This window comes from Zootoca vivipara, chromosome Z1, assembly GCF_965207765.1.
Source record: "Zootoca vivipara chromosome Z1, rZooViv2.hap1.1, whole genome shotgun sequence".
Lineage (NCBI taxonomy): Eukaryota > Metazoa > Chordata > Lepidosauria > Squamata > Lacertidae > Zootoca > Zootoca vivipara.
The window spans coordinates 38,043,122-38,059,169 of NC_142583.1; the positions used below are offsets into that span (position 1 = coordinate 38,043,122).

Consider the following 16,048-nt stretch of genomic DNA (forward strand, 5'->3'; position numbering starts at 1 on the left):
CCTGGAAGGTTGGCCAGAAAGAAATGTTGTCCTAAAGCTGAGAAAGGTACCCTGCTTCTATTGCAGATTTGCAAGGCTGACAGTGATCTGAATGTCTGTGCCATTGACTTGGCGGGAACCTCTATATGTATATCGGACCTCCGCATTTTATTATGTTGTATCCCACTTACCCTGCATATGGTGTTCCTATCAGAATGCCTGTTGCAACACATGCAGAGTGAAAACAATGAATGAATGAAGAACATTCCTGCAGTGACTATTTTTGGTCAAGAAATGTGTGTGATCATTCTGGGGCTGCACTCTGTGCTCCTTCGAGGAATTCAGCAGTTTCCATTGGCAATGAAAGGAACCGCTGCAACAGCTGCAGAGGCAGATCCAGAAGTCCTTTAATTTAAAGTCTGTGGGCATAGACACCCGATCAAATTTGCCAGCAAGGGCTTGAGAAAGAACAAGACGTACAGAGACAGGTACTCATAAAGGACATTCTTCATTGGAACTAATAGGCAAATTAGCCAATCCCTCTTTTAAAGTTGTATGGTACAATTGCCTCGAGACATCATTTAAACCCATTATGGCTTTTCTCATGTTGCAACCATTTCAATTGTTCTTTGAGGGTGGAGAAGGCTTTGGGGGGGGGGCTGTTTCGGGTGCTTATACGAATGTACTCAATAGTTCTACCAACTTTGCTGGGCATCATTAAAAGTAGAAACTAATGCAACATGCCAAGCTCTGGACTATTATAAATCAGTTGGCAGCAGCATTCTTGACATTAAATCCCTTTTCTTCTCTCTGACTCCACTTACTAATTATACTGTACCAATAACAGGGGGAGGAAATCCATCATTAACTTTCAGTATTGAAAAATATTCCAACAGCAGCTCTGCTGTACAATATTTGTTGTATAATAGTCCAAGAAAGAGTATGTCTAATATGCTCCACTGTTTTGAAAATTAAACCAGAAGATATTTCACAAAGGCCATTTTATTCTACAGTAGGATGAATAGGCTGCAATTTGATTGTATTGCAACAAAAGTCAATCACTAGCCACATTTCTCAACTGGATGTGGCTGTTAGGCATGAGAGGGAAGCTGCCATTGGCACCTTTGGGTGGTGCAATTTTAGAGCTAAATTTAAAAAGTTAAACAGGTATGCAAGGGCAAACATAGCTTTCAGCATTTAGCATAACACAAAACATTTAACATCACATGTAGGTTGTTTCAAATAGCGACAATATAGGTGAACTGAAAATAACAGTAAAGGTAAAGGTAAAGGGACCCCTGACTATTAGGTCCAGTCGTGGACGATTTGGGGGTTGCGGTACTCATCTCGCTTTATTGGCTGAGGGAGCCAGCGTACAGCTTCCGGGTCATGTGGCCAGCATGACTAAGCCACTTCTGGCGAACCAGAGCAGCGCACAGAAATGTCGTTTACCTTCCCGCTGGAGCGGTACCTATTTCTTTACTTGCACTTTGACGTGCTTTTGAACTGCTAGGTTGGCAGGAGCTGGGACCAAGCAATGGGAGCTCAATGGGATTTGAACTGCCGACCTTCTGATCGGCGAGCCCTAAGCTCTGTGGTTTAACCCACAGCACCACCTGTGTTACTACTAATATATAATTATCCAGGTCTTCTTTTTACCCTACATAAAATCATAAACAGGTTTAGAAATTTCTGTATCAGCTCACCTTTATTAATATTAAATTGCCTCTCATTCTTTCTTAACACATGTCACTTTTTGCAGAAAGGCCTGAAATTCTTGTTCATTTCAATTCTTGCTTTATTTTCTGAATTTATATAGCTGCCCCATAATATAAGTTCCCTGGGTAGCTCACCATATACATACAATTGAAATACAACGTAAGACAATGCAAAGTATTATTGTACAAGCAAACAGAATGGAAGCAACTTGAAAGGCTTTTGAATTTAACAACAATGCATCAGTACCATGATTTCATTTCCTGGAAGTCAAAAAGCCTATTTTGGGATTTAAGTGGCATATAAATGAAGTTGTTGTTGTTGTATAGTGGAGGGTCTGGGTCAGTTGTTCTGCTACTTAGGAAACTGGTTTAAGCTGGAAACTTGCTATGAAAAGAAGATTCTACAAGAGCTTTGTAGAAAAGAAAAAGTGTGGAGAAATGTGAATATAGAACACGTTAAAACAGGCTTTGAAAACTGCTGGTTGGTTTCCTGGAAAACAACTGCAAACATCTCACTCACACAAGCAGACAATTGTCTTCCCTAGAAGCAGCTGTTATGTCAAAGCACTGGTTGTCTAACAAGTTGCACAAGACACCAATTACGATCCTTCCTGAACTGGAAAATTGGCCACCTTGTGCTCTTCTTGCTCCCAACAACAACAGAGGAGACACAAATGACTGAGAAGTAGGACAATGGGGGAAAAGGAAAGAAAGCTAATACAGAATAAGGAAAATGGATGAAATGTCTATTTTTCTTTTAACTGGTTATAAAAAAAGACTGGTAGATAATATACTATCATACCCAAACAAAACAATGGTGTGATTGCAATTAATATGTCTGGTTTTATGTAAATATCAGCTGTAAGTCTCTGGATCAGGATTTGGACAACAATGCACAGGGAGGGAAAGTTCCCTTCATTGCAACCTGCCTCTGCCATGATAGGCCATTAAACTTGTACTCCTATAGGTCTACCCTTGGGCTATTTCCATGCTAGCACAGCCATGCACATTGGTAGGCTGAGGATAACTTGGCAATTTTGAATGTGTCTCATTACATTGCAAGCATTCCTGGTTTTTTCCTCTGTAATCATGAATACCACACTTGCTGGAGGCGATTGGAGGATGGATGGCGGCTAACAGATTGAGGTTGAATCCTGACAAGACAGAAGTACTGTTTGTGGGGGATAGGAGGCAGGCAGGTGTGGAGGACTCCCTGGTCCTGAATGGGGTTACTGTGCCCCTGAAGGACCAGGTGCGCAGCCTGGGAGTCATTTTGGACTCACAGCTGTCCATGGAGGCACAGGTCAATTATGGGTCCAGGGCAGCTGTCTATCAGCTCCATCTGGTACGCAGGCTGAGACCCTACCTGCCTGCAGACTGTCTCGCCAGAGTGGTGCATGCTCTAGTTATCTCCCGCTTGGACTACTGCAATGCGCTCTACGTGGGGCTACCTTTGAGGGTGACTCGGAAACTACAACTAATCCAGAATGCAGCAGCTAGACTGGTGACTGGGAGCGGCTGCCGAGACCACATAACACCGGTCTTGAAAGATCTCCATTGGCTCCCAGTACGTTTCCGAGCACAATTCAAAGTGTTCATTGGCTCCCAGTACGTTTCCGAGCACAATTCAAAGTGTTGGTGCTGACCTTTAAAGCCCTAAATGGCCTTGGTCCAGTATACCTGAAGGAGCGTCTCCACCCCCATTGTTCTGCCCGGACACTGAGGTCCAGCACCAAGGGCCTTCTGGCGGTTCCCTCGTTGCGAGAAGCCAAGTTGCAGGGAACTAGGCAGAGGGCCTTCTCAGTGATGGTGCCCACCCTGTGGAACGCCCTCCCATCAGATGTCAAAGAGAAAAACAGCTACTGGATTTTTAGAAGACATCTGAAGGCAGCCCTGTTTAGGGAGGCTTTTAATCTTTAATCGATTTATTCTTCTGTTGGAAGCCGCTCAGAGTGGCTGGGAAAACCCAGCCAGATGGGCGGGGTATAAATAATAAATCATCATCATCATCATCATCATCATCATTTCATAATTATTTAAAGAGGGAGGGGGAAAGAGCTTAAGTATATAGCATTTTTTGTTGAACTTTTGAGCACCTAGGATTGAAGAAATTCAAACTGATATACAGTAGGAGACCTCTGGATTCAGGCCAGTAGTTGTATTCAGGCATTATTGTCCTGAGAGGAAGCAAAAGTATGGGGGAGGGTGTTGCTGGATCCCCAGAAGCTCTAGGATTCCTCCCAGACCATTGAAGGGAGTTTCTTCAGTCTGGAGCCATGTATTGGAAGCCACCCAGAAAACTGTGTTATGGGATGGCATACAAATGCTGAAAATCAACCAATTAATCTATGGAGGCTTAAACTCACACCTGCCTTCAGCTGAAAGGATGGGAAGTGAAAATATTTGGTTCTTCTGACTCAGTAGCTGCAATGATAAGAGATTTGTTGGAGCCATATTGGATTCTCTTATGCATAGATGCTTGTTCAGATTGGGATCAACATGATGATAACTTGAGTTCATGTACAGACTTCTTCCTCTTCTTCTTCTTCTTCTTCTTCTGTAAAGACACAATTCTCTGTCCTCCAAAGGAAACTATTCTTACCGAGGCCATGTTAGTCCGCAACCCAAGTGGCACTTTTGCGCATGCGCAAAAGCACGATAGAGCGCTTCTGTGCATGCACAAAGCACGATAGAATGCTTCTGCGCATGCGCAAAGCACACAGAACGCTTCTGCACATGTGCTGGCGGTGAAACACTTTTCTGGGTCCGCCACGTTCATAAGCTGGAAAAACGCAACCCGCAGTGGACACAACATGAGGTATGACTGTACCTTGAACTTCAGAACAGAACGCCATTTGCTACACAAACCTTTTCAAGGGACATTCCGTTCTTTCTAAAATTTGCTACAAACTGCTTGTAGATTAAAAGAATCATTTCAACCCAGCCACCGCAATCCTTCCTGCTATGACCTTTTTTATCATGATATGCAGATCTTTTCGAGCTTTTTCCTGGTTTCCAAATTAATCAGAAACTGAGTTGCTTTCCTTTTAATTGCAATCATTATGTATATCTGTCAAGCGTTTTTCTTGTGTTCAACTTTACAGGTAATACAGACCCATATATTGAAATCGTTTAACATCCCAAGCAGCTTGAAATCTGGTCAGCGCTGATGAACAATGGGGAAGAAGAATAATGACTATCCCCACTTCAAAGAGGTATCAACATCTATTCTTGCCACTGTGTTTTTAAAAGAATTTGGCTGGCTGGCTCCCTTGCTTGATGGAAATGCCAGATTTGTTCCTGCTGATACTCATTTAACTTTAAGTTTGTTTAAAAAAAAAAAGACTACAAGATTCACCAGAAGTTTTAAGCTGAAACACTCAAGTGAAATTAAGCAATTAAATGAAATCATTAAAAAAAAACCACCCACGATGCACCAAAGAGGAAGCATGCAAACCCATCAGCCACCTCTCTCATGGCTGCTTCCCCTTCTTCCCTGTGGGCATAGTGTCGAAGTGGTGGTTACTCTCCACAACAATCACCCTCTTCTCACTCAGAGTGATATTTACAGTCCTCTATTTTACATATATACAAACAGCACAGTTACAACTCATGCTTCCGAATCCTCTACCATCACTTTCTGATTTCCTCCTTCTAACCTTTCCAGTTCTGATTCTCCTTCTCCCCCCGACTCGAGGGCATTTCCTGGCTGTCCCGTGACACATAGGCACTGTTGGAACATTTTTTTATCTGAGCTGTGAAGTCCAGCCACCTACCAGCCCTTTATCTATTATTATTGGGGGGAGAAGGGTACAATGCTGTTCCCCTTGTTCAGATTCTGTGGAAAACTAGAGAAGAGCATTGAAGTAGCCACCTTTGTGGATGTCGCTCAGCATCACCATCTTCCAAAACCTCTCAGCATAGCTGCCAAGTTATCCCTTTTTTAAAGGGATTTTCCCTTATGCTGAATAGGCTTACTCGCGAGAAAAGGGAAAACTTGGCAGCTATGCCTCTCAGGCTTCTGCAAAGAGCTACGAAAGGGCCTCCCCAGCTCCCAGCTAGGCAAATGTATGTTGTTGCTGTTTTGTAGGCGTGAGACATGGCAGGGCATGGGAGGAGACGCCATTTTCTGGTTTGCCTCAGGCAGCAAAAGGTCTTGGGTCGGTCCTGCATGAGGGCTAGTTGGCTGAAGAGATCCTTGAAAGAGGGAAAGGGTAGATAGCCTCAAGGTCTTTAGGAAGCTACTTACTGAACACAGCTGCAATTTCCAAATGTACAAAAAAAGGAAAAGAAAACCACAGAGTCTTCAGATTGAACGTTGCAGGGATTAATGGAAAGCCTTGAAGAACAAAGGAACCAATCCAACAATCTATGGCAGGGTTTGACAGGTTGCCTGGATTAGCTATCTTCTGTAAGGTCCATTGTTTTGAACACCAGCCATTACAGTAATGAAACATGATGGGATTTGCTCATCATTCAATGACAAGGTTTTTTTAAATAAAATAAAATAAAAAAGACTGCCATGCTGCAGCGAAAATGACAATAATTCTTTTAATGACAGGATAGCTATCAGCCCCCTCCAACACTGCTAATGACTACGAGTTGCTACTCTTGTACCACATGCAATACCCTTTGGGCCCATATAGCATTCAGCAGCAGCAAAAGACTTTGCAAGTGCCCCAATTATGAGAAACTTTGTTTTCAGATATAATTTGCCATTCACCACTGTTGAAGAATGCAACTCGCAAAGTGATGCTTCTTCAGGCTCCTTTTACCAAACTTCTGGAAAAAGGGAGAATGGTGGTGGAGGAAAGCAGTCTTCTATTAAAAGGAGTAAGAAACAGAGTAGATATGAGCTCTCCACTTAATCATTTCAGTTCATACATTCTTTAGTGTTCAAACTGGGTGAAATCACAAGAGTTACAGACATTGTAAGCCATGGATGGGAGACCTGAGGCTGTCTTGATGCTGCTGGATGTCAGCTCACATACAGTGTTCTGGGCCCAACAAATCCTGCTGGTATTCCTGGATGGGAGTGACAAGAATATGTACATTATCCAAAAAAAGATTGATAGAGGCTGGTTCTCAAATGGAGTGTCCCACTTTTCCTTTGGACGTCCCTATTTTCATCGGAGAACTGTTGGAGGTATGTTTTCATGAGAACCATGAATTTTCCTTGGTAGGATATAGATCCTGGGCCACCACAGACAAACAGATACAGCAGTTTAAAATGTCATTTTCTTTCCCATTGTGATGAATTGGATCAGGATTAAACAGCAGTTTTTCCTGGGGAAAGTGGTGGGACAAAAAAAAACCGCACCCCACTTTCAGACCTGTGCCTAGCCATCACAGGTCTTAGAATCATGTGCTTAGAATCATGGCACAAATAGAAGTGTGGATGAGCCCTCAGTTGTACAATTAGTCTGCAGAAAAAAATAAATAAACTGTCCTCATGTGGTTCTTCTGTCCTTATGTGGTCAATGTAATTCGAGACCAGATGGTGTTTGCAATTTAAGTGTCATGAAGAGAAAGGACTTTGGGTGGCTTTTAAACTTTCACATCTAACTTGCCTAGGTCGTACATTCTGTTCTTGTGATTCTACAGTATTTTTTTACACTTTTCTCAGAAGCGTTCTTTACAGCCTTTTCCCCCTTTATTGCTTTGCTGCTGCTGCTTGACTGCTTTTAAGCAGGGCTCCTAATTGAATCTGGTTCCTAAATCAACAGCAAAGGCTCATAGTCTAAGCTGCAAAATGTTCCTTAGGGGTAAATATTAGATGAAGTTAAGTGAATCACCAGAAGCAAATATTTGTATTAATACCAATGTGGGTGGCCTAATACACATCACTGAAGTTGTCTCGTGGGGTACTAATATTTTTAGGGGCGCAATAGGAGCAGCATGCAATCTCTTCTTAGATGTAGCACTAGGAACTCTTGCAACGTCCCACCGAATGGTAGAAGACAGCTTTGGAAATGTGCACTGCTGCTTAAAGTGACCTAAAATTCCAAATTGGCACCACAATATGTCTAAATATTATTTGTTTAAAATGAGACTAGGTAACCTCAGACCCAGGGGCTGAATGTACCTGGTCAGTAGTGTTCCCAAGCCACACTTCTCAGTGGTCCTGCCTCACACCTCAAATATTTTTGCCTGGCTGGAATGTGTCCTTGAACTCTGCTTGTCTGGATGGAGGACAGAAAGAGGTACAGGCTTGTGCGAATTAATTGAAACAAACAATGAATTTAGTAGTCTATTGTACAAAACTCACATGTACATGTACAAAACTCACATATACGTACATTAGTAATGGATATGACCTCCGCTATTTTTAAGCAGCATTTGAACACGGTTTGGCATGGAGTCTACTAGTTTCAAACATTCACTGTTGATTTTGGGATCCCTGTACCACACTTGAATCAGCGCCTGAATGAGCTTCTCCATAGTTGTATAGTCTACACAGCACAGAGGCGATTTTTGCATATAGCCCACAAATTCTTTTCTCCGCTGGTTTTTCATCCATTCCTTGTACTTTTTTGCCCATTTATACGGCTTTTCTTTCATTTTTTTGGTTAAAAGCTGTTTATTGACAGGTCTTCTGGCTTTTCGTCCAACTGCAATAAGGTGCCTGCGAACTGTAGAGGAACTGATTTGGATCCCTTTCTCCTTCAAATCCGTATTCAATGTGTCACTCGTCTTGCGGGGATCCTTTTTGCTTTGTCAAACCAAGAAAGCATTATCTCTAGGAGTTGTTTTCTTCTTATGACCGCACTTTCCTTTACGTTTAGGAGAAACCAATCCGGTTTTCTGCTTCAACTTGATGACTCGGCTGACAGTTGCTCACACCAACCATTGAAGCAATCTCTCAATATGTCTTACCTGTGTGTTTGTGCAGAGTTACGATCTTCGTACGTTTCCTAGGTGTCACATCCATCTCAAATGGCGGTCGAATCAAAAGCTGATGAAATACTGTAGCTGCTGATGTAATGATTGCATCATACACTACGGCGGTCAGACAGGATTCTACAATCTGATGCAATACAGTAGCTGCTGACATAATGATTGCATCATTAAAACGTAAAAAATGATCAAACTGACTTTTCCTGTTTGCTTTGAGTACAGGATTACAAGTAAGATAGAAAACAAGCTTTGTTTCAAATAATGCGCACAAGGGTGTAGAAACTAGCCTAGTGCACAAGGGTAAAATTTTGCACAAAGCACGAATGGAAGCAAAACTTGGTAACAGTGAGTTTGTGGTTTGTTTGGAGTGAGACAAACCACAAACCTGGGTTCACATGTAATTAGTCAAAGCTTGATTTAGGCCCTGGTAGCATGGCAGTAACAGAACTGAGGAAGGAGTGACTTTCTCAATGTGCAAATTGAGTATGTGAAATTGCCTTACACTGAATCAGATGGTTGGTTTTTCTGCACTTGATGGATGTGTTCTACAACTGCACTACGGTCCCCTGATGGTACTATATAAACAGATAGAACGCCAACTATAGTAAGCAGAGACATATACACTGGTGCAGTTGTTGTTGCTGTTGTTGTTGTTGTTGTTGTTGTTGTTAAAGATTTTCTTGATTTACAAAAATATATGCAATGTCTCTTGTAACGTTTTTACAAATCAGTTTCATTTGTTGAGACATTGGGAAGAAAAGGGAAAAAGAGGTAGGTGGGGGAAGGTAGGTGGGGTTGGGGTTGGGTGGCGAGCGGAGAACTTACACAAACGACGCTGACAAAAAACCCCACATATACTAAGAAAAATAGAAACACTGGTGCAGTTCTGTCAAGATCTGTGAGACTAAAGTATTGTCGGCAGCACTTCCATGGGCCAAGAGTGTGCAAAGAAGACAGTTGCATGTGATTCTATTATTGGGCCACTTTTCAAGAGGGTTCACTGTATCTCTGTAACACTTTCGCCCATTGAATAAATAAATGCAGCTGCCCTGTGGTGGCACTGTTGATAATGTCACTTTGTTATCTTGGATGTGGCTTAAAATAAAACGGCTGCCTGGATTTTTCAACAGAGCATCAAGGGAAGCAGTGGCTTTGCACCCCCATATAAATAAAAGCAGCTCTGTCTCAGGAGTGAGGTCTGCCAAGAAACACAACATGCACCCACCTCCTCACACCAGATATGGGGGACTGACTTTGTGCAAACACAAAGTAGCTTGCAATGATGTTGAGCCCCCTGCCAGTGGGACTATACGTGCTATTGATTTTGAATCATGATTTCAAATGGATTTGAACCATGATCCCAATCACACTTACTGGAGGAAGACATGCTGGAATAAGCGGGACTTTCTGTTAAATGTGTTCTGACTTATTCACAACTGGTGCTGGCATTACTATTTTAATTTCCTGTTTATGCGTGATGACACCATGCACATGTGCCATATGCCTCAAATGGCAAGAGTGGGAATGAAACTATTTTTGTAGAAGTGCGCCAATGTTGTCTATCACACATTTCACACAATTTTTCACACAGTCTTTTCAATCCATCATAGCCAAGGGTGTCTTTGGTCAATGCTTGCCACATGTTTTTCTGTGATCTAAGATATCATCAAGAGGTTGGAAACTCACCCAGGCATGATGATGATGCAGGATAAGCTACAGGAGACAGACATTCAATTAAATAACCATCATTCATTATACTCTCATTCTCAGGGTCGTCCAATGAAGCTGAATGTCAGATGACTCAGTACAGACAAAGGAAAGTACTTCAAATAGCACGTAGTTAAACTACAGAATAATTTGCTCCCTTGGGATAGCATAATGACCACTAACTTTAAAAGAGGGTTAGACAAATTCATGGAAGAGAAAGCTATCAGTGGATACTATCCATAATATATGTAGCTGTGTTATACCTCCGCTGTCAAAAGAAGTATGCTTCTGAATACCAGACCCTGGGAATCAGAAGTGGGGCGAATGCAGTTTGCCCTAAAGACCAGCTTGCAACCTTCCCATCGGCATCTGCTTGGCCACTCTGAGAACAGGATGCAGGTCTATATTTGTCCTCTATTTGATCCAGCAGGTTTCTTCTTGTTCCAAGGACTAAAGGCTCCATACAATTCTGCCACCACAGGGGACCTGCTACAAATAACTTCCATATGACTGAGGTGACGGAGAACAGCTGGAATTCACATGGTTGCCCCAAAATGCAGGGGAAATCTCCACACTGGCACCAAAAGCCCCGACGACTGTGCCAAATGGTGTGGTTTATTGATTGCAAATGTTAAAAGTGCTACACAAAATACTACCACGTTGATTTAATCTACTCAGTGAATTGCTGCTTTCAGCCTTAATATGATACAAAATTAATAATTTGTAAAACTAAACAAAGAGGCTTTAAAAAAACTACTAATGCAAATTAAGCAGGCAGGCTGATAAACAATTTGTGATTTGTGTGTCGAGGCTTACCAGAAATTACCTTAAATAACTCACAACTGACAACAGAATTATGGTTTGGTTTTTGGCAAATAATTTAGGGCCACAACTTTATTAAATACACAATTTTAATCCGAGTGTTGGCTTAGGCTTTTGGTTATTCACTCATCCTTCCTAAAGAAGAACTATCCCCATCTGTCCATTTAGGACAGGACTCAATCAGCTGTCCCCTTTGGACAGGACTCACCTCATCTGCCCATTCGTGGCAGGACTCACATCAGCTGTCACCATAGGACAGGACTCACCACTGTCCGCTTGGACAGTTCCTGCTCCGACTTCCTGAAGGGAAGTCAAGTAAACATACCTGGGAGTGAGGAGGTGGCTGAGCCCAGTCATTCCCTCCTCACTTTCACCAAGAATGTTCCCCAAGGCTCTTACTCTTATAATTGGGCCCACCATCCCCGCCAATGGCGGGATGGTAAGGACAAGAGTGTAAGCCCCGAGATTCCTTTAACGGAATACTTCTATATGGAGCAAACGGAGGTGAGGGTAGGCATCTGTGTGCCACCCCCTCTACCAACCGATTAACCAACCAAAAGCCTAACCGCCAACCTAACAAGTTGTGACAATTTGCTAGCGCAGTAGGCGAAAACCAAAAGGCAAAGCCAATCAGCCAATTGGAAAAATTCCTACTGACCCCTGAATACAGGCGGCCCCGAAGGCAATAGCAATGTCGTGCTAACCTGCAAGAAAAAAGGGCGGGTGGGAGGGGATTCAAACGCCAGGCAAAAATGTGACTCTAAAATGGAGGACGAGGCTTTAAGAGGGGGCCCCCCGACCAATTAGATCCATGGTATTTGCATACTCACGCCCCCATTACTCAGCATGACCTGTGGCCTTGCACTGACCAAACCCTGAACTAAATTTCTTAACAGCCCTACCACAATCCGCTTTATATTGTATGATAAAAAGTGCTTTCTAAAGCAGTGCACTGCTTTCTCTCAACCTTAGCTCTAAATGCATGCGACTTGGTAGCCCCAAGTTAGAAGTCATTAGCCTCTTGCCATTGCAAATGTCACCAGAAACAGCCCACTCATGAAGTGGAGTGAAGCAGCCGTCTCAGTTGGCAGAAGCCCCCGAGCTGGTGCCCCTGGGAGTGCCCTGCCACTTCTGCCACCAATTTCCAGAGAAATCTCACAGAGCACAAGAGATTTCACTAGATTTCAGCAAGATCATAAATTGGCACTGATGCCTGTGCTGCTTCTCCCCCAGCAGCAGAAGTTGCATGGCAAGAGATGTGGCAGCAGTGCCAGTGGTGGCGGCGGCGGCACAGCAGATGGCATGGAAGAGCAGGGTGCCACTTCCCATTTCACCCCATGCAGTGAAACAGGCCGCACCTCTTATGTCCCTTAGTACACCAGTGGGCTGCAGATTCTTGAATCCATGGCTATTATCACCAACATCATTGCTGTTGCTAAATCAGTTTGTGAAGAAAGTGTCAAAAATACATTGTACAAAAATCTAATATATATTTTAGGAAAGTTGTTTACCTGTTTGTTTGGCATTTGGGAACCTTTTAAGATACTGTAACTAGACTTTTCATGATGGTTCCTGAGATCAAGGAACAGATTTCCCTGTGTTTAGATGCAACCGGACACTGTTTTAAAACAAGATGGCAGAACGAACCTTTCAAAACTGCTTTTAAAACTGCACTGATTTTGTCTGTTTGTCTGTTTCCTAGAATTCACAGGCAATACTGGATAGGAAGCTATTACTGTAGTTAAATAGGCGTAGCCTTTAAGCATGCAGTGTGAGTCAATGAAGTCAAACTCTAGATCAGGCACCCCCAAACTGCAGCCCTCCAGATGGCCTACAACTCCCATGATCCCTAGCTAACAGGACAAGTGGTCAGGGATGATGGGAATTGTAGTCCAAAACATCTGGAGGGCCGAAGTTTGGGGGTGCCTGCTCTAGATGCATTCTGACTGCAACCTTACACCTGCTTAAGTGAGAGTAAATCCCACTGAACTTACTTCTGAACATACATGAGCAGGATTGCATTGTTCTTTGTATAAGTCCACATTAGTATGGCCCACTAATGCCTGAGCACTCTGAAAGTTATGCTTTCACCTTTGTTAGACCCTTTCATCACTGCAAAAATAAAACTATGCTCCCTACCTTGGAGAAATGAGAAGAGAAGACAATCACAAGCAAGAGATGGTCATCACAAGCAAGAGGAAACTAGTTTTTCTCCATAGATATTTATCATTGTTAGTTAGAAACTTAATGCTATTATGAAGGGAGAAGCAGCAGGAATAAATGACAGTAGGCTAGCAGTGTCAGATATTTGGGGAATGACTGTGTGTGTGTGTGTGTGTGTGTGTGTGAAAAAGCCCTTAGATACCTGCCTAATGAGACAGGTGGCAGAAACCCAGGCCAAAGTTACACTTACAGCTCTTGTGAAATCTCCGAACTGCATTGCAAAGTGCTCCAACTCAGCCGGATCCCATGGTTCAGTCTGAGAGTTGAAAGGGTACGGAAGAGGAGCCTTCACCTGTTACAAGGAGGACAGCCCTGGCTGACTTCATCTCGTATGCACAGCGCATAGTTGCAGTCTAACTTTATGACTTTTAATGACTCCGGAACACCTCAACACTTGTGAAGGAATACGCTGGAGTTTGCCTTCACTCAGCTTGACAAGGTGATGGGGAGTTCTACATTGCCCTCCCCTTTCTCCACTCTTACATGAAAACACTTGTCAGTTCTATCAAATTTGGTAAGACAAGTACCCGTGACACCTTGGGGAGAAATGTAACTCAGTTGACACCCAATGCATACACACGCAGCACATGCAGCAACATATATATATACACCCTGGGTGTTCTCCTGCAGTAGAGCATATTAGATGATTAAAAGCACCACAGACCTTTCCCAAAGCAATGAAGGACAATTGTCTATAGCACTGATGTACAACTTTTTAAAATATTGTGGCTCTTTGGGAAATGGTAGCAAAAAATATCTACGGTATATGCCAGGCAGCTGAGTTTTAAAAACACTACCTTTAAAAATACTACCTTTAAAAATAATTGTAGGAATCCTAATTAGTCTACAACGATCCAGATTTTAAAAATTGCCTAACTCTATGTGTACAAAATTATTGTTGCTGTGTGTCCAGTACTAGGGGACCAGGACCCTGTAATTTGCCAGTGTGGGATCCAAATTCATATTTCCTCCTTAGCCGTGAGGCTCACTATTGATTTGATTTTTTCTATGCCGTTTCTCATTCAAATGAACCCCAAAGCAGCTTACAAACAATAACATGATAGAACATAATAGAACATCACAAATACAGCATAAATCATATTGAATAATTAACAAACAATCAGTGAAACAATTACAGTCTCTAAACACTGTTAGCAAAGCAGCAACTAAACAATAAGCTAAACAACACAGTTAAAGCAAAAGACATAACATGTGATTAACAAATCAATGAAGCATTTGCAATCTATAAAACAATATTAACAACATTAACAAAATAGAAACCCAAAAATAAACTAAGCACTGTTAAGTTCATACACAGACTCTCTCCACACCCCATGACTTATAATCTTCACTCTATTCAGCTCATTGAAATACACACCCACATAATGCCTGTGACAGCAACTCCCTTCTGAAGGTACCTCTGGCTGGAAGTAGGACAGCAAAGATGGACCAACCACCCGCTGATGACAAACAGAGCCTCCCTCTCCTCACAGTTCTTCCTCTGGAAACAGCTCCCTTATGAAGGCTCCCAGGGCTGGATGGTGGGGCAAGGCAGGTAGAAAAAGCCATTGCCTTATTACGCTATGTAGCCCAAGGCTACACAGGCCTGAATTGCAGGACACAATCTTTTCAGCAAACTTGAACCCTTTTGAGAAGAAGAAAATATCCCAGTAGCTCAAGAGTGCTGTTTATGGATAAGGAATCCACTGGGATTGGCAATAGGCCTGGTGGCTTAGAAGTGGACTTGGGAGCTCCCACAACATCCAGCACAAACACACTTTTTAAAGAAAAGTGTCTGTAGAGTACATACGTACAGGATATGCACCTGTCTGATTTAGAAGCTGTTGAATTCTTTTACAAGATGCCGTTTCAGGCCAGTGTTGTAGACACAGTATGTTGGGATCGTAAGTCTGAATTTGGGCCAGGACATCAGCATCCACCCTCCCATGCCCCCTCCCCATTCCAAAAAGTTCAGTGTTCAAAAGCACCCATTCCTGAGAAATGGTTGGTCTGTTGGCATCTCTGAAGAATCTTTAGGGGGGGGGGACCATCTGGGCTGGCCAAGTTCCTGCCACCAGTTTATCAAGGGAAAGGGGATTTGAGATATCACAATGTGAAGGTTTTTTTGAAAAGATAGAAATAAAAGTCACCAATGCTTCTGTTGGTGTTGTAATAGCCGATGATGTGAACCCATTTCCTATAATAAACAATGGAGACACTTTGTCACCACAATTTGCAGGGAGGAGTTGAAAATGGTGTCACTTGAATCTTTTTATTCGACACTCTGTGCAATGTTGTCAGCCTTCAGGGCACTATGAATTCCAAGACAGGCCATGGCTGGTATTAGAGGTAAGGATCTAGACTAGGTGTGGTCCCCATCTGCACTATACATTTAAAGCAGTATGATACCACTTTAGTCATGACTTCCCCCAAAGGATTCTGGGAACCGGAGTTAGCATCATTCTCTATTCCCCTCACAGAGTTACTATTCCAAGAGGAATTGGTTGTTAGACCACTCAGGGAAGGTGAATAGGGTGTGAGGAGAATACAGGAAGCTATGTGGTGAATTAGTGCTTTAAATGTATGGTGCAAATGTGGTCCACACCTAAGCTAGATGTTGAGTGCCTCTTAACCTCTTACTCTAGACGGGAGGAGTTTTCACTATGCTGTGTTTATGATGTACAATACATCCGTCCTGTCTT

At 42.7% G+C, this 16,048-nt stretch overlaps 1 long non-coding RNA gene across 2 annotated transcripts; it reads left to right on the forward strand.

The window, feature by feature from the left end:
• Positions 1-302: 302 nt before the first annotated feature.
• LOC148687343 (uncharacterized) lies at positions 303-10,486 on the forward strand. Of its 2 annotated transcripts, none has more exons than XR_015947903.1 (3): positions 303-467; positions 4,802-4,912; positions 8,483-9,290. It is a non-coding gene; the product is annotated as an uncharacterized LOC148687343 (long non-coding RNA). The 2 variants fall into 2 exon arrangements; XR_015947904.1 differs by lacking the exon at positions 8,483-9,290 and adding an exon at positions 10,365-10,486 and having other exon boundaries at positions 342-467.
• Positions 10,487-16,048: the final 5,562 nt, after the last annotated feature.